Source organism: Canis lupus, chromosome 28 (genome assembly GCF_048164855.1).
Source record: "Canis lupus baileyi chromosome 28, mCanLup2.hap1, whole genome shotgun sequence".
Lineage (NCBI taxonomy): Eukaryota > Metazoa > Chordata > Mammalia > Carnivora > Canidae > Canis > Canis lupus.
In genome coordinates, this window is record NC_132865.1 from 10193216 (window position 1) to 10216527 (window position 23312).

The 23312-nt window shown below is 37.4% G+C and overlaps 1 long non-coding RNA gene across 3 annotated transcripts in view; it reads left to right on the forward strand.

Annotated features, from left to right (window-relative positions):
* The window catches only part of LOC140620181 (uncharacterized), a 56569-nt gene that overhangs the window by 21214 nt on the left and 12043 nt on the right, over positions 1–23312 (forward strand). For all 3 annotated transcript variants that reach the window (XR_012019935.1, XR_012019933.1, XR_012019934.1), the window contains exon 2: positions 19208–19285. This is a non-coding gene — a long non-coding RNA (uncharacterized lncRNA). The remainder of the gene's footprint in view (positions 1–19207; positions 19286–23312) is intronic.

A 23312-nucleotide genomic window follows, 5' to 3' on the forward strand; every position in this document is an offset into this window, starting at 1 on the left:
ATAGTAAATAGGCTCAGAGAACTTCTGTAATTTGTCAGATGTCCACATATCAAGTCGAAGCCAAGTTTTAAACCTAGGTCTTTTGATTCTAAATTTCATACTCTAAACTGTTGCTCTATACTGTATCTCTATTGTGGTCAAAAACTCTTTCCCAGTAAGTGGCAAGATGGAAAGTTAATATATGTCACTTGACCTGCTTTTCTTTCAGACTTTAAAATTATTTGTCTACACATGAACTTTTGCAAAATGATTTCTATTCTGTTCAAATTATTAGATCAGTTTCTTTTCTCACTATGTGTTAGAAATATGGGTCAAATTATCATAACGACCTTAGCTGAAGCCAGATGAATAATTTTTTAGTGATCTCTTCTGTATAGAGAAATTTTTTTCTCTTGATCTTTTTTCAGTACCTCAGAACAGTTAATCTGCTGACTGTTCATATTTATAATGCTTCTATTAAGTTTTCTATAGATTTTTTAGATGCCTGGTTTGATGGTCTCTGGTCTATAGCATATATATGGCATAATAATTACACAGCATAATCATTTTAGGTGATTTAGTGCTAAAAGCAGAAGTACCTATTCTTTTTGTTCATTTGTGCCTTGATTATTGGCTGGTGGTAGAGATAAAGGGACTGACTTTAAATTTTTGCTGAACCAATTTTATATTTGCTTCATTGAGGATGAATTTATTTTATTATTATTTTTTTTCATGAGGATGAATTTAAAGGGAATACTAGAATCCTCATTACCAAACTCAGAGGCTTTGGACTTGTTTAGAGAGTATCTGTTCCCAACTTTTTCTCTATAAATGTATGAATCTTCCGAATATTGGGGCCTTTTCTGGAGTAAAACCTTTGTACCATCTAGGGGTAATCACACCTATTCATAAAAATGTCAGGAGTCGGGGGAGCCTCAGGTATCCCATAGCACTGTATCTATAAACTTCTTTGACCCTGCACTGCATCTTTATCTTCTGTTATTATTGGCTTTGACCTGTGAACCTTGAAATATTTATGTGTGGGTCCATTTTCCTGGTGAAGTGGCCTTTTGGCAGTATCGTGGCCACCTGAGATACCCTTTTCTTTTTGGTAAGCTATGAAATCTGGGGCCAACGGTGAACCATGGAGCAATAAACTAATTTATTTGCTCATGCCTGCTGGATCGACATCTTAACTGCCAAGTTCAGAATCTTTCTATACAGCTGAGTAATCCCCACCCTTTCACAACCTCTCTATAAAAAATGTGAAGTGGCAGGTGATCAGTTCCTGTCTGAAAGTGGCACTCAGCCACTTGGTGCATCCAGCCCCAGCTGCCCCATGCACAGCCAAACACACCTTCCTGGGCTGTACAGAATCTATAAGATTACCTGTAATCTGCCAGTTTTGTACCTATAAGTTGGTTTGAGTCTGCCACAAGTGTCAGATATGGTGTTTTCTTTTGACCTGTGTTTTAAAACGAGGCTTCCTACTTATCACTATAAATACCAAATTTTAACTCCAAGGCTTTGATTCTAGAGTATTTGAATCAACTTTCAAACAGAATATATGCTATCTGCCCTGCAAGATACCTGCTATTTATGAGTTTCTTTGCCAGACACATATCAATAGGTAGTAGCTGCCCTTTATTAAAATAAGGAAGCTCCCTTCTATCGCTGTTTTTTTTTTTGAAAGGTTTTAGAAAATAATCAATGAGTGTTGGATTTTTGTCAAATGCTTTTTATGAATCTCCAATATTATAATGCGATTTTTGTGCTTTAGTATGTTAGTAGAGTAAAACCTTAGTTGATTTTTGGATGATAAACCAACCTTGATGATAAATCTCCTTTGGTCATTGTTTGTCATTTTTAAAAATATGTTGCTGGATTCAATTTGCTAATGTCTTTAAGAAGTGTTTCATTGCAGTTCATACAACAATATATGTTATATGTGGCATTTGTATGTAATTTTCTTTCTTCATGTAAAGAATTATTCTGACTTTGGTATCAGAGTAATACGGGTTCCATAAAATAAGTTGAGAGTGTTCCCTCCTCTTCTATTTTCTGAAAGACTTTGTGTAGGAGTAGTATTATTTCTTTCTTAAATGCTTGATACAATTCATCAGTGAAGCCACTGTCCTGGGATTTAATTTATGGGAAGATTTTGAATTAGTAATCTGTTTCCCTAATATGGATATATTTAGATATTATGTTTCTTTTGGAGGCAGTTTTATTAATTTGAGGTTTAAAAAATATATCTTATTTAGTGGCACAAAACCATTCTTTCTTTCTCCATGGCCATTCTCTCCCTTTTCCTCAACTGCAGGTATCTTGAGGGGAAGGACAATTAGGGATGTAACTGAGGTCTCCCTGGCTATACCCACCCAAATATTCTGGGAAACTTTGTGAAGGCTTTTAGATACAGGTTCCAAAGTTATTAACAAACTTAGTCCTGTGAGCTACATGCAGCTAAAGGAATTTGGGTGGAATTCAGTGTGGAAGGGAAGCCCTCCATCTGCAGAGGTTTCTTTGTTGATAAAGCCTTTTGGTCAGTTCAATGTACCATATTTTTGTGACCTCCTCTGTTGAATGTATTATTGGTATTGGTATTTTATATGCTTGTAGTATGAATGATCAAAAAGTCCAGAGGTGATTCTCCTGTTCAGGTAAAGATAAGGGAGTACTAGTGGGACATACAAGTTCCTCCCAAATTCATCTCTTTCTCCCTCATTATGTAGTTCAAATAGCCCAAAACAATGTAGAATCTGAGTAGAAGAAATATCATAAACTTGATTGAAGACTTAAAGGCAGCTGGAGTAATAAAAGATGCACATCTCAATACAACTGTTACTATATGGCCAGTGACAAAAGCTACTGGGAGCTGCAGGTTTACAGTAGATGTATTGCCAACTGAATTCAGTTGTTCCTATAGCTCTGGTTGGTTGTTCCAGGCCTTGAGACTGTAATGAAAACCATTGTATAGATTGATGCTAGTTGGTATACAATTAGCATCTATTTGACAGCAAGACACCACTGAGAGAATCCTAGAATATAGGGGTGAGGCTGAAGCATCCTCCTCCACCTTCTCCAGATGAAGAGAAACTACATTAGAAGGATAAGAGATGTGGCTACATGTTCACTGCATTGCTCCCCTAGTCCAGTGAATCACCATGCAGAGAGGTCTCTCCTGAACCTCTAGTTCCTCTAGTGGGAAAAGAGAACCCAGGGGGACAGTCAGGAATCCTCCGGTATTGTGGGTCACTTTCTGAGAACTTTTACTCTGATGCTGCACCACAGAGATTTCAGAGGCATCTGTGGGGTTCAATCATTGGCAATCTGAGTGTGATGAAGAAGTGGACGAGGGGCTTGCAACAACCAGCAATGGATTTTGGCAAACTAAATTCATAACTGCCATACCCAAGGTAGTAGTCCCAACCAGTGGTTTGCTCACCTGCAAGATCAAGTCTGTAGCACATTCTTATCAGGAAACTCTTTGCGAGTGTAGATCTACCTGTTTCAGATCTTCAGATGAGGAGTTTTGCCAGCCCTGGGTGCTGGTTTGCCTATGTCAAGGTGGGGTGTGAGTCACAGCTCCACCTGCTGTGGAGAGTATCTTCCACCACTTCCAGCATCTGATTAGAGAGGCTGATGACCCAATGATACTCAAGCTAAGAGGCAGGTGGGCAGAGCTGATCACCCCCAGAAAAAAGCTGGCACTGGGCATGGAGGCTTCCCAGGCAGGGGAATTAATTCATATCCCCGACTGAGGTGGAGAGATCCTGTTTGGGAAATTGAGAATAGCCTGGAATGTCTCCTTTTCTTCCTACCCAAACAAGGGGCTGAGACATAGGTCCACCCACTATGGAATGTTCCTTCTGGCTTCATCTAACCAGGAGGGCAAGTAACAACTTCTGTAAGCTGTGCAGCCCAGGAGTACTTGAGCTAAGATGAAGGTGGATCTGATAGTTTGCAGAGCAAAGCCAGTGGCCCTATTTGGCCAGGAAACTTGGGATGTAGGTTGGCTTGAGTTAAGACAACAAAAGCTTTACCAGCTTTAGAGTTACTTCCTTTTTTAATTAAAATTTTTAAAAAATATTTTATTTATTTATTTGAGAGAGACAGCAGACAAGAAGGGGAGGAGGGGCAGAGAGAGGGGGGAGGGTAGATTCCCTGCTGAGCAAGGAGCCTGATGCAGGTTCAATCCCAGGATCCCAAGATCATGACCTGGGCCTAAGGCAGATGGTTAATCAACTGAGGCACCCAGGTGCCCCTAAAGTCACTTCTCTTCTGAGCCTGGCCAGAGAATCTAGTTTGTAGCCCTGCACATTGATGAATACAGCCTTTAGCCTATCTGGCCAGGAAGCGTAAGCAGAATGCATGGGCAGCTGCGTAGCCCATTCAACAGCCCTATGGACAGTAGTGCTTTCACAGAGAGTACAGCCTGTGACTTCCCTCATCTGCAAGCAAAACCAGTGGCATCACCTGACCAAGGAATTCATTGCACATGATTGATTCAAGCCTCTAAACAATAAGTTGTACAGGTCACATCTGGCTGCCCTCCCAGAGTAGGGAGGCTAACTCATAGTCCCATATATTACTGAATATAGATGGGACCCAGTCCTGACCATCTAGTAAGCCTGACTAGAGAATTCAGGCACCACAGAGCCCATCCTTCAGCTTCTATTGGGTAGGGAACCAAGAAAACAGTCCTATCCACTTCTCAGCCAGAGGCACAATCTCTATCTCTGTCTTCAGAGCCCAAACAGTTGGCTCACTCCAAAATTGACCTTAATAGCAGGCCCCATCTCCCCAGTGTCATCACCAACAGACACACCCAGAAACCCAAACTGAGCTAACCGGTGAAAAACTGTCAGAGTAAACCTGTAAAGTCTGGAAGAAGAGCCTGCTTACTCAAATGCACAGCTACTAATGTGAGGAATAACAGATCACAAAAAAGTCAGGTAAATATGACCTAAATAAATAGAGATCTATGAACTGACAAGAATTCAGAATAATCCTTTTAAGGAAATTTAGTGAACTATAAGAAAATGTAGTCAAGTAAACAAAATCAGGAAAACAATGTATGAACAAAAAAGAGTTCAAAAAGGAAATAGAAATGATAAAACAGAAATCCTAGTTGAAAAATACAATAACTGTGAAAATATATAGAGAGTTTCAAAAGTAGACTTGATCATGCAGAAGAAAGAATCAGCAACCTGGACTATAGGACTTTAGAAACTACCCAGTCAGAGGATTAGACAGAGAAAAGAATGAAAAAGAGTGAAGAAAGCCTGTGGGAATTAGAGGGCATGCAGAAAAAAACCCCAAATATTCACAATATGGGAGTCTAGACGGAGAAGAAAAAGAGAAAGAGACAAAGTATATTTAAAACAATAATAGTTTAAAAACTTCCTGAATCTGGAGAAATGGACGTCCAGTCAATGAGGCTCAAAAGATCCCAAATAGGTTGAACATGAATATGAATACATCAAGGTACATTATAATTAAATTGTCAAAAGTCAAAGACAAGGAAAGAATTTTAAGAGCAAAAAAAAAAAAAGAAAAGAGAAATATTACATATAACAGAACTCTCATAAGACTGTCAGCAGTTTCTCAACAGAAAAGTTTGATGTTTGGATGACATTGTCAAAAATCAGCACAAAAATATTTCTGACTCTACCTCCCCCACATTCTTGTAGTCCACATGCCTTAGGTAGTTTAGACATTGAATATAACCTTTGTTAGAAAGTGAAACCATTCTTGGCTGCTTCCTGGGTAATAATCAGGAAGAATGGGATAGGGAGTTATATAGACCTATTCTGTAAATTTAGGAGGCTTTCTTGATCATTGCTGGTTATTATGCTCCTTCCTTCCCTTACACAGCAACCTCAAGCTCACTTGGGTGGTATAACCTCTGAGTATCAGACTTGCCAAAAGAAAGCCTAGGGAATTCAAAATTAATCCTGGTTCATTTACCTGGATCCCCTTGTTGGATTGGCATGGTCTTAGACTATAAAGATAATGACCACATGGTTAAGTACACAGTTTGCTGAGTCTTCTCACAGTGGTCACTGTAGGTCTCCAGGAAAGAATATTTTAGATTCTGGAAAATATGGTTGGATGGACAATAATAACTTTTTGTCTTCAGAGCCATTCCCAGGACCTTCCTCTTGGAGGAAAATACCCTGGTGCTTCTCTTTGAAACAGTTCCAAGCCAAATGGCTATGATCTGATTGCTATCTCCCTTAACATTACCAAGAAGTCTCTCTGAAACAGGAGGTGGTGGCCTCAACTTCAGTACCTCCTATACAAAACAACTTTTAATATCTACAGATATCTTCTCTGTCTCCATCTCTATAATAGTTACTCAGCCATTCTGTTGGGATTTTTTTTCATCTGGTTAGGTCCAGAACCCTATGAAGGAAGGGGGGGCAAGGTTGAGGTCAGTACTACTTCATCTTGTTTGGGATCTTGTAAACAGCAGCCTTAATTAAATGCTCTGTGAGACAGACTGAATGCATGTGGTCCCAACCTCTGTTAGTTAGATTTATCAGAATACTTGATGGTTTGATAAGCTCATGGGACAGTTCACTAGAAGCCAAATGTAGAAACAAATGGTGGGTATTACTGGGAGGCAATTGTCTATAAGTTTCTTGCATTTATGTAACATCTAGTGGGCAGAGACAATGACTGCCTTTGTCCTAGACTATATTCTCTTTTTTTTTTTTTTGCCTTTATAGTCTAGGTTTTATTTATTTATTTATTTTTAATTTATTTTTTATTGGTGTTCAATTTACTAACATACAGAATAACCCCCAGTGCCCGTCACCCATTCACTCCCACCCCCCGCCCTCCTCCCCTTCTACCACCCCTAGTTCGTTTCCCAGAGTTAGCAGTCTTCACGTTCTGTCTCCCTTTCTGATATTTCCCACACATTTCTTCTCCCTTCCCTTCTATTCCCTTTCACTATTATTTATATTCCCCAAATGAATGAGAACATATAATGTTTGTCCTTCTCCGACTGACTTACTTCACTCAGCATAATACCCTCCAGTTCCATCCACGTTGAAGCAAATGGTGGGTATTTGTCATTTCTAATAGCTGAGTAATATTCCATTGTATACATAAACCACATCTTCTTTATCCATTCATCTTTCGTTGGACACCGAGGCTCCTTCCACAGTTTGGCTATCGTGGCCATTGCTGCTATAAACATGGGGGTGCAGGTGTCCCGGCGTTTCATTGCATCTGAATCTTTGGGGTAAATCCCCAACAGTGCAATTCCTGGGTCGTAGGGCAGGTCTAGTTTTAACTCTTTGAGGAACCTCCACACAGTTTTCCAGAGTGGCTGCACCAGTTCACATTCCCACCAACAGTGTAAGAGGGTTCCCTTTTCTCCGCATCCTCTCCAACATTTGTTGTTTCCTGCCTTGTTAATTTGCCCCATTCTCACTGGTGTGAGGTGGGATCTCATTGTGGTTTTGATTTGTATTTCCCTGATGGCAAGTGATGCGGAGCATTTTCTCATGTGCTTGTTGGCCATGTCTATGTCTTCCTCTGTGAGATTTCTCTTCATGTCTTTTGCCCATTTCATGATTGGATTGTTTGTTTCTTTGGTGTTGAGTTTAATAAGTTCTTTATAGATCTTGGAAACTAGCCCTTTATCTGATGCGTCATTTGCAAATATCTTCTCCCATTCTGTAGGTTGTCTTTGAGTTTTGTTGACTGTATCCTTTGCTGTGCAAAAGCTTCTTATCTTGATGAAGTCCCAATAGTTCATTTTTGCTTTTGTTTCTTTTGCCTTCGTGGATGTATCTTGCAAGAAGTTACTGTGGCCGAGTTCAAAAAGGGTGTTGCCTGTGTTCTCCTCTAGGATTTTGATGGAATCTTGTCTGACATTTAGATCTTTCATCCATTTTGAGTTTATCTTTGTGTATGGTGCAAGAGAGTGGTCTAGTTTCATTCTTCTGCATGTGGATGTCCAATTTTCCCAGCACCATTTATTGAAGAGACTGTCTTTCTTCCAATGGATAGTCTTTCCTCCTTTATCGAATATTAGTTGACCATAAAGTTCAGGGTCCACTTCTGGGTTCTCTATTCTGTTCCACTGATCTATGTGTCTGTTTTTGTGCCAGTACCACACTTAGACTATATTCTCAAGGATGTTTGTGTAGTGAACTGTCACGGACATAGAGATAGTGTTTCTATCTAGAAAAAAAAGGCAAATTTGTTTACTATATAATAAAGACAGTGACTTACTTTGGGATAAAGGTAAAGGAGACTTACTGTCCATTAAAAAACAATTGGATTCCCTAAGCTTTGGGTTCCTCTTTTGTCATGTGCAAGTCTTATTTGGCCTTCTTTACTTTGTCTTGTAGGAATTGAGGTGTGGGGAACCAACATAAAAATGGTATTTTTGCTACTGGTATTGCTATGAATAATAAATTGTTTTTGTCTCCAGTGCTGGCATTCATGAAATTGTGCTAGGCTAATGTGTGACCTTCCAAGTAGGGTTATATTGTAGATGCATCACAGTTCTTGAGAGCCTTTCTTCTTTGACCCATTAGTTATTTAGAAGAGAGTTGTTTAGAAAAACAGAATTTCGGGATCCCTGGGTGGCGCAGCGGTTTGGCGCCTGCCTTTGGCCCAGGGTGCGATCCTGGAGACCCGGGATCGAATCCCACGTCAGGCTCCCGGTGCATGGAGTCTGCTTCTCCCTCTGCCTATGTCTCTGCCTCTCTCTCTCTCTCTGTATGACTATCATAAATAAATTAAAAAAAGAAAAGAAAAGAAAAACAATTTCTTTCTGTTTTTTTTTAGAGGGGGGAGGGGGAAAGGGAGAAGGAGAAGAGAATCTCCAGCAGACTCCCTGCTGAGCATAGAGCCCAACATGAGGCTCAATCTCACAACTGAGAGATCATGACCTGAGCCAAAATCAGGAGTTGGATGCTCAACCAACTGAGCAACCCATGCACCCCTAGATGTTTAATTTCTAATATTTGTGATTTCCCAAATGACATTGTTGATTTCTATTTTGATTGTATCATGGTTGAAGAAATATTTTGTATGATATAAATCTTTTCAAAAAAAAAAAAAAAAGACTATGTATTTGAGAGTGAGAGAGAGAGAGCAGGAGCAAGGGGAAGGGCAGAGGGAGAGGAAGACACAGACTCCCTGCTGAGCAGGGAGCCTGCCCTTGGGCTCAGTCCAGGACTCTAGGATCATGACCTGAGCTGAAGACAGACGCTTAATCAACTGAGGCACCTGGATGCCCCTAAATCCCAAGGCCCCCAGGTGCACCTAAATCTTTTTAAATTTTTTGAGACTTGTTTTATATCCTAGCACTTGGTCCGTCCTAAAAAATGATCCATATGTACTTGAAATAAATGTGTTTTCTGCTTCTGTTTGGTGGAGTATTCTCTATATGTCAACTAGATCAATTTGATTGATACTGCTGTTCAGATCTATATCATTATTAATTTTTTATCTAATTATTGAGTCATATGCTGACATCTCCAACTACAGTTGTTGAATTGCCTGTTTCTCCTTTTAGTTACATTAGTATGGCTTCACATATTTTGGGACTCTGTTATTAGGTAGATATGCATTTATAATTTTTTTAAAAAATATTTTATTTATTTATTCGTGAGAGATAGATAGAGAGAGAGAGGCAGAGACACAGGCAGAGGGAGAAGCAGGCTCCATGCAGGGAGCCTGATGCACGACTTGATCCTGGGACTGCCTGATCACACCCTGAGCTGAAGGCAGATGCTCAACTGCTGAGCCACCCAGGTATCCCATTTATAATTGTTATATCATCTTCATACATTGACCATTTTATCATTATGAAATACCTTTCTTTGTCTCTAGTAATTTTTTTGTCTTAAATTTAATCAGTCTCTTGTTAATATCACTATTCTAGCTCTGTTATGGTTACTGTTTGCATGTATATCTTTTTCCATCCTTTTACTTTCAACTTAATTGTGGGTTTGAATCTATATGTGTCTCATTTAGACAGCTATAATTGGATGGATTATTTTATCCATTCAGCCAATCTCTGCCTTTTAACTAGATTGTTTAGCATATTCTCATTTAATATAATTATTGATATTATTGTATTTACATCTGCAATTTTGCTGTTTGTTTTTGATGTCAGTCTTTTTTGTCCCTCTATTCTTTTACTGCCTCCTTTACTGTTTTTTTTTTTTAAGATTTTATTTATTTATTCATGAGAGACACAGAGAGAGGTAGAGACATAGGCAGAGGAAGAAGCAGGTGCCCCGCAAGGAGCCCGATGTGGGACTCGATCCCGGGACTCCAGGCTCACACTCTGAGCTAAAGGTAGACGTGCAACCACTGAGCCACCTAGGTGCCCCTGCCTCCTTTACTGTTAAGCAAATTTTTTTAATGTGCCATTTTAATTCCTCTATTGATTTTTTTAATCTACGTTTTTTTAGTTACTTTCTTAGTGGTTGGTCTGGTAATTACAATATGCACCTTTAAATTCATCAAAATAAGTTTCAAGTTAATTCTTACTAAATACCAGTAAAATATAGTAGCTTTGCTCCTCTCTAGCTCATTTCCTCATTTTTTTCTTTGTACTATTATTGTTATGTACTACATCTGCATATTTTATAAAGCCTATGCCTTCATTTTAAACTTACTGCCTTATATAATCTCAAGGTTTTCTTTTTAATTCACAGAAAAGAGAAATATATATACAAGTGTGTACTCAGAGACCTGTGTACTTACCCATATATTTGCTGTTTTTTGGTGCTCTTTCTTCCTTCCTCTTGATTTACGTTAGCTTCTTTCAGCTAGAAGAATTTCCATCAGTACTTCTTATAGGGCAGGTATGGTAGCAATAAAATTGTTTAGTTTTTCTTGTAATGTTTTTATTTTTACTTCATTTCTGAGGGGTGTTTTCACTGGATATCAAATTCTTGCTTGACAGGTTTTTTTTTTCTTCCCCTTTCAGCACTTTAACTGTGTTATTCCATTGCCTTTTGGTTTCCATTTTTTAATATGTCAATTGTCAATGATTGTTTTCCTGTGCAAAATGCACAGTTGCTCTCTTGATGCTTTCGCTTTCTTTTTGCTTTGGTTTTCACAGTTTGCTTTGCCAAACCATTGAGCCACCCAGGGATCCCCTAACACAGTTTGCTTTGCTACATCTAGATTTGATTCTCTTTGTGTTCATTGTGGGTTCACTGAATTTCTTGGCCCCATTTATTGATTTTTTTCATAAATTTCTGGCATTTACAAGCCATTACTTCTCCATATATTTTCTCAAGTTTTCCTTTCTTCTGTTTTTAACTTGCCTTGACTTAAATGACATAATCCCATTTCCCTCATGATGTAAATCTACTGATGTGTCTGCTCAAATTTTATTTATTTATTTATTTATTTATTTATTTATTTATTATTTCTTAAAAGATTTTATTTACGTATTCATTAGAGACACAGAAAGAGAGGAGAGACAGAGACATTGGCAGAGGGAGAAGCAGGCTCCCTCTGGGACCCTGATGTAGGGCTTGATCCCAGGACCTCTAGGATCATGACCCACACCAAAGGCAGACACTCAACCACTAAGCCACCTAGGTGCCCCTTAATTTTAATTCTTTTTTTTTAAAAGATTTATTTATTTATTTATTCATGAGAGACAGAGAGAGAGAGGCAGAGACACAGGCAGAGGGAGAAGCCGGCCCCATACAGGGAAGCCCAATCCGGGACTCGATCCCGGGTCTCCAGGATCGCACCCTGGGCCAAAGGCGGCGCTGAACCACTGAGCCACTGGGGCTGCCCACATTTTAATTCTTAATTTTAATTTTTACATTTGGATTCCTAGAGATTACTGTTGTATATTACTGCATATATAAGTTGTAAGTTAATAATTTGAACAGATGTTATGCTCAAACAGCTCAAGCACCTAAGACTTCCATCCTCACACAATCTGTGTGTGTTGAAAAGCAAATTAAAACTTAAGCCTTTTTGTTTTGTTTTAGTGAGAGGGAGAGGGAGACGGTGGAGAGGAATGGAGGGAGAAGGTGGGAGAATCTTAGGTAGGTTCCATGCCCAGTGTGGAGCCTGACGTGGGGCTCAATTTCATGATCCTGAGATCATGGCTTGAGCAGAAATCAAGAGTTGGATGCTTAACAAACTGAGCCACCCAGATGCCCCAAAACTTCAGCCAATTTTTTATTTATTTTATTTTTTAAAAATATTTTATTTATTTATCCATGAGAGACACACATAGATAGAGAGGCGGAGACACAGGCAGAGGGAGAAAGCAGGCTCCATACAGGGAGCTGGATATGGGACTCGATCCCAGGACTCCAGGATCACGCCCTGGGCGGAAGGCAGGCACTAAACCACTGAGCAACCCAGGGATCCTCAACTTCAGCCAATTTTTAAGTCACCTTGGATTTTATTTACTGCTTGACTTTCATGGTCGTCCCCTGCAAATGTGTACAGTTCCTCAGTCATTCAGAGATGTGTAAAGAATTAATCTAGGTCCTACTTTTATTGAAAACTGACTGGTTTGATGATAAACTCCAAATTGGACCACAAATTCAGGCTAACAAAGATGTGGGATTTATCTTTATGTTTCCTATTTAATTTACTACATCAGGCAGGCATTTTTGTGGGTCTTCACCTTCTGCCTAAATCAAGTCTACTAATATTAACATGTCTAAAATTTTAATGTATGAAGCTATTTACTATCTTTCTATACTATAAATCCTGAGAACTAACAGGTCTGATTTCTTAACATTAAAGGGCTATTGTTGGTGAAAAATATTACTCTCTTTTGGAGATTTAGGATCACTACAGAGTATATTTGTTCCTTATGTTTTGAAAACTATAACTAATGTAACTTGATTTTATAAATACTATAACGTCATTTTTTCATACTTTTACTTAATTTTCCTATGCAATATGAAAACAACAATTTTCCTCCCCATTCTGCTGACATTAAAATAGAAATCCTCATGAAATTCATAAAGTTGCAATGTGTGAAAGCAATTTTTGGTATTTGGTCATTTTATTTCAGATATATGTCTGTTTTCATTAAGCCATTGCTCTTTTCATAGCAGAATATTTGTGTGCTGTAGGAGTTCCAAAGTACCTTCACATATATTTTCACACTTGATTATCACCACTAATGTGTGAGGTGGGTGAATAATACATTCTTAGTTATTGAAAAGTTGCAAAGGGAGAGCAACAAGCTTGCATACAGTGTAAAACCTTATTTTTCTTTTTAATGAGAGCCTTTTACCAATTATCCTTTATTTTTAGTGCCTGATGATAACTGGAAATATAAAGTTTAAAAGTATATACTTTATTAATGTGTCTGTGTGTATGTTAAGTTTAATTGAGATCGAAGCTCTTCAATTTACCTATCTTTAGGGCAAAAAAAATACAGTTTCTTTATCTTTGAGGTAGTAATTAAAACAAATTTTGAAAATCTGAATGATTTTTACAGTAAACTAAAATTATATGCTTGGAGATATATTGCAGAAGGTTTTATACATTCAGTAATAAGAAAAGTTAAATAGTTAAGCTCTGTGTCCCCAGTAGGTTTTGAGGATATGCTTAGGAACAAAGCATATGACTTATATTTTCTAGGACCAAATGTTAACCCAGAATACCCACTGTGTCCTTAAGGAGTATATTCTAATGAAGTTTGAAAAATATTCCCATAATTTCTATTCTTTTCTAATCAACTTAATCTATTCTGTTCTGCTTTTTTTCTTTTCTAATTCTTTATGCTTTCCATATTTCTGCTGCTAGACTTTACGTTTAGTATATGTTCAAAATTAAAGATTGTTTGACCTTTTAAACTTTTTATCTTTGAGTAGGTAAATAAATAACTGACCCAGACATGAGCTAATTTATCATAATTCTCTGAAGGTACGCAAAAAGAGCCACTGTATATTAGAAACTCCCATTAGTCAGGAGAATGGGACAAAATGTCTTCCCTCTGGTTCTATGTCACTATATCTGAAGAAATGATTTCCTTTGGAGTCAGAACTACTAAGTAGCAACTAGTAACCAATATGTAGATCGGTGCCACAAGGGTGAGTTCAGTCAGTATTTACACATTTGGAGATATTGTCACTAGGATTTTTTAGTTCTCCTGAAAAAGAAAAAAGAAGACCAGTCATGAAACATAATTATATAATGTTTGAAAGTGGTTTCAATATGACATACAGTAAGAAAAGGAAATGATTCTGCAAAAGAGCTCATTTTTGTTGAATGTTCATTTACCACGTCCTGGGTAATTTATTGATTCTAGTAGCAATAGTGTGTGTTAAATTCTGGGGTGTCAGTGGGGTATCCCTGAGATACTCAACATGAGCCTCTTGGATGAGAACAGAATAGTTCAGAAACCCTGAACTCTAGGCCAGAAGAACTGGAGTGAACCTTTTTCCTATCTATGGTCAACAGGTAGAATTATAACTGCCTGTTAATGAAGGGCTGGAATAGTGAATCCGTTAGTCTAAGATGTGAGTGGAGGCACTCCTGTTCTTTTTATTCCTTGGAATAAGTCTGTAGGTTAGTTAAAACTTGGGTTAAATCTGAGTGTATATTCCCAACACCAAAACTGACACGGGTGTTTAAGTATTTGGAAAATACTAAGTTATATTGTTAACTTATACTACATAATGCCCTCAAAGTAATTCATATGTAGTGAAGAGTAAAGTGTAAAAAATAAGACCATAAAGATTTAGAAAAAGAAGCAAAGATATATATTAATCTAAATCTTGAAGTGGAGAAAGACTTTTCAAGTATGAAAACAATGAAAAAGTAAAAGATCAGTAGGGTGATACCATAAGTATTAAAATTATGATTTAAAAAAGTCTAATGAACAAAATTAAAAAGCAAAACAGGGGCACCTGGGTGGCTCAGTTCACTTGAGTGTCTGGCTCTTGATTTTGGCGCAGGTCCTGATCTCAGGGTCATGGGATTGTGCTCTGCCTCAGACTTTGCTTAGTGGGGAGTCTCCTGGAGATTCTTTCTGCCTCTCCCTCAGCTCATGTGCATACCTACTCTCTGTCAAATAAATAAATCTTTTTTAAAAAAGAAAACAAAGAACAGATTGGGAAAAATATTTTCCTGTCTTCTTAAAAGGAAATAATATAAATCATCGTGAACATTTGAAAAATTCGTCCTTCCCATTAGTAGTCAAGGAAAAAGTGAATTATAATCCTGAGCTTTGATTTCTACAGACTAAGGGACAAAAGAATGAAAAAAGCATGATGATGCCAAGTGTAGTCATTGTAACTGACACTAATAGATTTATAGAGCCTTTCTGGAAGGCAACTTCTTAACTCATTTCTGAATATTTATATGTTTCACTTAGTAATTCTACTTCAAGATTTCTTTCTAACATAAGAGACTCCTAACTATAGGAAACGAACAAGGGGTAGTGGAAGGGGAGGTGGGCGGGGGGGGGGATGGGGTGACTGGGTGACAGGCACTGTGGGGGGCACTTGACGGGATGAGCACTGGGTGTTATACTATATGTTGGCAAATGGAACTCCAATAAAAAATATACAAAAAATATTTATTTCTAATAAAGCAACATGAAAATCCACAAAGATTTACATAGTAGGATGCTTATTGCAACAATAAGTTTAAAATTTAAAAGTGAAAAACTGGAAACAACTCTGGGATCCAACAATGGGAAAATGTTTGAATAATGGTCAAATTTCCTATGGTGGAATAATGTGTATTCATTAAAAGCCATTTATACTTGTTAATGCTTGTAAATTCTCACTAAACACTTCAAATAAAACAAAGTTATTAGAGTGCCTGTGTAGTGTGATCGTTATGTGTGTACATACATACAAGATGGTTACAGGCCATCTTTAATTTACATTTTCTGCATTTAAAAATTTTCCCCTGATGGGGTCTCCTGGGTGGTTGTTGGTTAAGCGCCCAGCTCTTGGTTTTGGCTCTGGTTGTGATCTCAGGGTCTTGAGATCAAGCCCCATGATGAGTCTGAATCTGACTCAGAGCTAGTGTGGAGTCTGCTTGGTTTTCTCTCTCCCTCTCCCTCTACCCTTGCCCCTGCCCCCTTGAGTGCTCTTTCTCTCTCTCTCTCTCAGATAAATAAATCTTTTAAAAAATTTTCTCCTGATGAAAGTCTGTTATCATTAGGAAATATATAGACTATTAAAATATTTGTTCAATGAGAACAGTGCAATTGTCCTGAGGTCATTAAGTGGCTGGTTTCGTGTTTACTTGTTTTAATTGTAAATATCTGGAAAATACTGTTTTCTGAAGTATGACGGCCACATTCATAGAGGGTTTAATGTGTTTCTACTCATTTGATAAAGTACTAGAGAGACACACATCATATGAAAACAATGTAGTATTTCTTTCTTAGATTATGGTGCTTGAGTGTTATATGTTTATAGTAGAGTGTTGGCTTTTATAATTTAAAAATTAATTTTTCCTGCTATTCCAACAAGGACTCCCAAGCCTGAATATGCATATAATCCTTGTAAGAAGGCTTCTGCAATCTGTGAGGAATCTGGAACTTCAGCATCAAAAGCTTTTTCAAACTTGGCTAAGTTCTCTTTTCTTTTTCTCAACAACACAATTCCAGTTAGAGATATGAAGCAGATAACTGTCATTTTCACAGTTGTACTGACAGTCTGAAACCAAGTCACCTCTTTCACTCTTCAAGCTTTCAGACTTCCCAAACTAAACATTTCTAAACATTTCATAAAATTTCTGAACATTTCATAAAACATCCAGGATGGAAAGGCTGTATAATGTATCCTGCTAGTAACAAGCCACGTGCAGCACTTCCTGCTGGGGTACTAAACAGATGGATCCACAGATAGAAGAAAGTCGTAAAGGATTTAAGAGATCTCTTGAGGAAATAGTACTGTGCTCCAGTTGTAGGGAAACTGGTCCCGAGCTCTGCATGACTAAAGCAGCCATCATAGACACTATGGCACAGAGAGCCCAGACAGGAAGACCCCCCACATTGAGTGAGGAGCACTTTAATACCCCTCTAGGAGAAATTAATATTCCCGCACCTCGGATGATACTGAATAAAAATTTGTTCCATGGAAACATCCTACTACCCTTTGGAGCAGAGGACTTCCTCTCATTTTCATTTTCTTAAATCTGAAACTTAATTTTAAAGGCTAACATGAATTCACAATTTTTCATCTGTTGTGTTTCTGAAAGGCTTCAGCCAATCTTCTTATAGAAAAAAACTTTGCTTTTCTCCTTCTCTAGTACTCGAATATATTTTGTTACAGCACCTAATATAAAAAAATTAACTGAGTTAACTGAACTAAAATTAACTGAGTTAACTGAACTAAAGTTTCTGAGGTCTTAATACTAGAGTTAAAGTGTTTTACATGTTAAGTATTTAAAAAGCTATGCACACTTAAACAAGTTAGACATAGCTAATTGAGAATGAGATTAAAAAAAAAAAATTCCAAACCAGGTTATTTCTATGGGTATGTACCCTCATTAATTTTGACTCCTAACCAAATAATTATTTAAGAAAGTTTGTATAGGGGGATACTTGGGTGGCTCAGCGGTTTAGGGCCTGCCTTTGGCCTAGGCTGTGATCCTGGAATCCCGGAATCAAGTCCCGCATCAGGCTCCCGGCATGGAACCCGCTTCTCCCTCTGCCTGTGTCTTTGCCCTCCTCCCCCTCTATGTCTGTCATGAATAAATAAATAAATAAATAAATAAATAAATAAATAAATAAATCTTTTAAAAAAAGAAAGTTTGTATAGAATGATAAAAAGTGCAAAGATCTGAATCACATATTTGCCGCTTCTTTGCAGATCTTGGTTAGAAGAACATACACATCTGCCGCTTACTAGCAAATCTATGTGACTTAACTTATTGATTTTGTTTTGAAAATGGAACTGATAATCCCTATTTTATTCCCTACCTTATTTTTTCTTCAATAAGATTAAATGAGATAAGAAGGCAAATACTATTAAAAAGCACCTAATAGTGTAACTAGTGTACATTAGGGATCCATAAATATTAGTTTTGTAATCTGGTAATATTAATTATCATGACCTGCATTATAGAGAGACTGCATCAGCATCTCTTAAGGTGTTTTAAAAGCACTTTGTAGTTCATTGCAAACTAGATTCAATTTTGACAAATGCGTCACTTAGTATACATGTTTAGGGCTTTACATTTCCCCTATCAGTACTCTTACAGAGGCATGATTCATCTTTTCAACATTATTTATTTTTCCTATATTTACAGCTTCTTATTGATTAGGGCACAGTCTTTTGAACATCTGCCTTTTGCTAGATACTATGCTATGTTAATCAATGCATGTCACAGAGATGATTGAGACATAGTCTGGATCTTTTTCACCATTGTAACTCTGGCATCTCTGAATGATCTTGTTTGGACAATAAAAGTTGCAAAAGTGGAAACACCTATGGCTGGAGATCAGCATGCAGGAAGAATTGTGGTTCCTTTTCAAAATTTCTCTGTCTTGCTGATGCCAAATCCAGACATGGTGATGAGAAAAACAGGGAGTAGAGAAGTCAGGACAGGGGTATGTGTAGGGTTGGAAGGGGAACCAGGAAAGATAATATGTAGTTTACTTGGATCCATATGGTATCTGTTCTGGTCTCAGGGATTGGAAACTTTTGGGGAGATGTAGAAGCAGTGAGCTTGGGCTTAAGGTTCCTGTGTGCCTTCATCCTGTCAGAGAAAAGACCTAAACAGAAAATCTCTGTAAAATAGCACTGATAGCAGGATGGAGAGGGTGATCATTTTGGGGTCACTTAATCAGCTCAATGGAACAGTTAGAGACTGTGGATTATGAATTAATACCCAAACCAGGGAACTGAAGAAGGTAATTAAAGTATTGCACCAAACTTTTGATTTCTGGTGTGGCATGTAAAAAGCTTAGAAGTCTTCACTCTGTCCTAACAGCAGCTTTTACAGTTGAACAAACTTTAAAATCAACCCCTGTCTTTAGCTGTCAGAGAACTGAAATCACAGGGAACACTATTGCCCCCTACATAGGAGAGGCATGTGGGCAGATACAGAGAATCACAACTTATCCAAGTGGAAATTCATGAGGAGCATCTTAACTAGGTATGCTTAGTTCAGTTACTGTTTCCTTAACTTGCTCAGTTTGTATATATAGTAAGTATCATCCTCTGATACATTCTATATTTACTTATTTGTTTTCTGTCTTTTTCTATGATTCTATTAGAATACAAGGTCTATAAAGGCAAGGGCATTTCTGATTGTTTTCTAATGTATCTCCAACTTCTAGAAGAGGACCTGGCAGGTAAGTAAGCATTTAATATATATATTTTGAAAAAATGTAGGAACGAAGAAAGGAAACTATATTTTGGGGAAATATATTTCCCTGTTGTATGAATCCAGACCTTCAGAGGTTCATATTCAAGGAGTCCTTGGCCAGAAGCTTCCATACTCTTAGAGGCATCAGAAAGCTCATCACAGAGAACATTCACAAGCCTGCTCCAAACTCCTTTCTTCCTGTAACTGAGCACAATTCCAGTTAAGAAAATAAAGTGATGACATCGATCCCCGTACAGATTGAAACCGTGTCTTGAAGTCTCAATCAAAATCCCTGCAAAATCACCAAACAAAATCCTGTCTTAGAAGGTTTACCTTAGAATACCAGGGATGGAAAAGCTGGGTAATAAACTCAGGTGGCAACAAAGTTGTTTAGGCACCACATGCTGAGAGGACAGTAGGGGGAATCTAAAGATAGAGAACCTCAGGACCGACTGGTAATGGAGCAGTGTGCTCCACTGCTAAGAAAGCTGTCCTCTGCATGATTGAAAGCAGACAGCCTGGATACCACTAAGCGCACAGCCCTAACTGTTGGCATGATTTTATTTCTTTTTTTTTTTTTTTTAAGATTTTATTTATTTATGAGAGACACAGAGAGAGAGAGAGACAGAGACACAGGCAGAGGGAGAAGCAGGCTCCATGCAGGGAGCCGGATGTGGGACTTGATCCCGGGTCTCCAGGATCAGGCCCTGGGCTGAAGGTGGGCTAAACCACTGAGCCACCTGGGCTGCCCTTTTGGCGTGATTTTCTTACTGACTGAGAAGTATTTCAATACTTCTTTCGGAAACAAAAAGATCCTAGCATCTGTTACTGAATAAAAGCCCTGCTTCCTGGAGAAAAATCCTATTGCTTTTGGGAGCTTAGTGCTCTGCGTTTTGTAATTTAAAATAATTTTAAATGTCATTAGTTATAATTTTTTCTTATTTGGCTCTGAAAAGACCTTCCATTAACTATCTGAAGGGAAATACGGAAGCTTATTTTATAACTATTTTGTGTTAGGAAGTTTTATTTTTCTTAATTAACATACCTTATAAATAATTAAGCATGTAGAAGACTGGGGATCTCTACTCTCAGCCCGTATTGTTATTATTTATTGATGGGACCTTTGGTGATTACCTTGTCCATTTGAAAACTTTGTTTCCTCATCTGTAAAATGTGGGAATTTGGTACCCCTAAGCCCTTCTGAGTTTTAATAATTGCTCATTCTATGAAACATAATTTTACTCAGTTTTCTTGTTTTTTCAGAAATACTATGGTTAATATATATTTAAAAAGCAAGTCATGTTACTCAGTTAACACAAGAAATGCAACTAAGTTAAAAAGGGACAGTGCTGGCATTTAATGTTTAACATTAAATAAATATTGGATTCATACATTTCTAATATTATGCCTGGTGGACTTCACCTTTATCTTGGAAGAGCTTTTAAAATATTAAAAAATTACTATAAAATCAAATTTAAACCCAAATAGTGGTAAATCTCTTTGTTTTATTTCACATTGGAGAGAGAAATTGATTACAGGGATCTAGGCTTACGCCAGAGTCTTAAATATCCTACACAATAAAATGCTAGTCAATAAAATCAGAAGAAATAATAAAATTAAAAATCATTTTGCCACCATGATGGTAATTGATTCAGATAAGAATAATCAATGGTCAACAGTGCAAGAAGGTTCCCCTTTCTCCACATCCTCTCAAACAAGGGGTGGTGGAAAGGGAGGTGGGCAGGGGGGTGGTGGTGGTGAATGGGTGACAGGCACTGAGGGGGGCACTTGATGGGATGAGCACTGGGTGTTATGCTATATGTTGGCAAATTGAATTCCAATTAAAAAAAAAGAATAATCAATGGCTTCTAAAATTTGGGTGAAAGTTTTATAACAGTATTTAAACAGTTCCAAAATTTCTCCCTAGAAATTATTTACTAGTTTCAAAGGAAAAATAATGACCACATTGGAGAAGGATCCCATCTTAGCCAAGTTTTCAAAACTAACCTAACTAGTACTGCAATAACTGATAGCTATTGGTCATTCCTGCCAAAAGGCATGACCTGACTCTAACCACAAAGAAGCTTCTAAGAAACCTAAACTAAAGGACATTGTATAAAAGTGACCACACTTTTCAAAAATGTCAATGCCATGAAAAAAAGTTTGAGGTAATTTTTAGATTTAAGCACACTAATGACACATGACAAAGCAATGTGTGATCCTGGATTGGGAAAAAATGGCATAAGAATATTACTGGGACAATTAGTGTTATTTGAATGTGGCTGCATATTATATAACAGCATTGTATCAATGTTAGATTCCCTAATTTTGTTAAGTGAATTGTACCAGTTTATGGAATGCCCTTATTCTTTGGAATTGTACTTCAAGTCTTTAGAGGTAAAGAGACAAGTTATCTATGAGTAGGCTCTTAAATGATTATATTTTGAGAGGAATGATGAAACAAAGGTGATACAGTGTTAACAATTGGTGAGTCTGATTGAAGGCTATATGGGAATTACGTTTTAGTATGCTTGTAACTTTTTTGTGTGAACTTCATAAAAATAAAAATATCACACACACCCACACCTTCCAAAAGGTATTTTGTTCATTTGTTTATTAAAGGTATTTAATCTGCCTTTGACATCTATATTTACATTGTAGGGCTTGATATTTAGCTAATCATTGAGTGATATTGGTCCAAATATCCAATTTTCTCTAAACTCTATTTAATTGAACACAATCTAAAAATCTCTATCTTTTGATAAATATTCGAGCAAATTAACTTAGTAACTTGTTTTGGAAAGATTAGAGAGAAAATATTTGGATCAATTATCACATTAAAGGACAAAATACATAATAATTTTTGTTTGAAATGAAATTTACCTTTATTTATGCATTGTCTCAGTGAATTCTCTGTGAAAAGAAATGATGGAAGTTTGGAATCTCTGTATTCTTTCTCTCTCATCTATTTTTTTCTTATTCCCACAAGTTTACTGGCTACATTTGACAAACTGAAAACTTATATTTAACAATTTGCTATTAATACCAAGTTATCTTTCTAAACTGATGTAGGAGTTTGAGAGTGATGAGAAATTTGTTTCAAAATTAACTTTAAATGATATGTCTCCTCTGCATATCTTCCTAAAAATACATATAAAGCCAGAAAAGCAGAAGTATTTAAGAAGGAGGAAAATTCAAAAACTGTAAGATATTATTTTTGCTGGTATGTTATGTATCTATTGGTGTTATTTCACCATTTACTGGCTGGCAGGAGATGACTAGAATATGTGTCCGGTGTGGGCTCCTGAACCTTACCTGGCATTTCATATAGCATAGAAGGTTGCCCAGTCTGCCCCAATTTTATGTGACCAGTATGCATATCTAGTCTATAAAAAAGGACCCTTTTTCCTAGTCAACTATGTATTTAAGAAAGATTCAAATATATGGCCAGAGTATTTTTCCCCACGGTATGTTTTTTGAAAGAGAGAGAGAGAGAGGTGCTAGCATCAGAAATTAGCAAATTAGAGATCTTTGAAGCAAATTAGAGATCCCCTTGTATGCTTGATTGATAAAAAATGAAGTGAAATTCTATTGTGCTGCAGTACATTGTAATAAATTAACTTTGCTTGATTAAGCTTTGGTGGTATTTTAGGAACTCAACGATGTGGAATTTCTACCAAGGTCTGTGTAAGAAACCTTCGTTGCTATAGCCCAAGACTCTCAACTCAAAAACAGTATGCTCCATGGAGCTTCTGCATCTCCTGCTTGGGGGCATCTGTGATCACAGTAGTGGCATGAAATTCACCTTGGGTCTGACCTATGATTTGCTCTTTGTTTGTGCTCTCAAATGCTAAATTAATTTTGCCTCCTCGGAAATTAGATCTCTTTTAAGAATCATTTGATTATGTGACCATATGTGAAATATGAGATCTGTTCTTCAAGTCAGTCCTAGGACCTGGGGAGTTCAGATTTCTCCTTAGAATGGCATGGTTGCTTGTGTTTGTCACTTATCA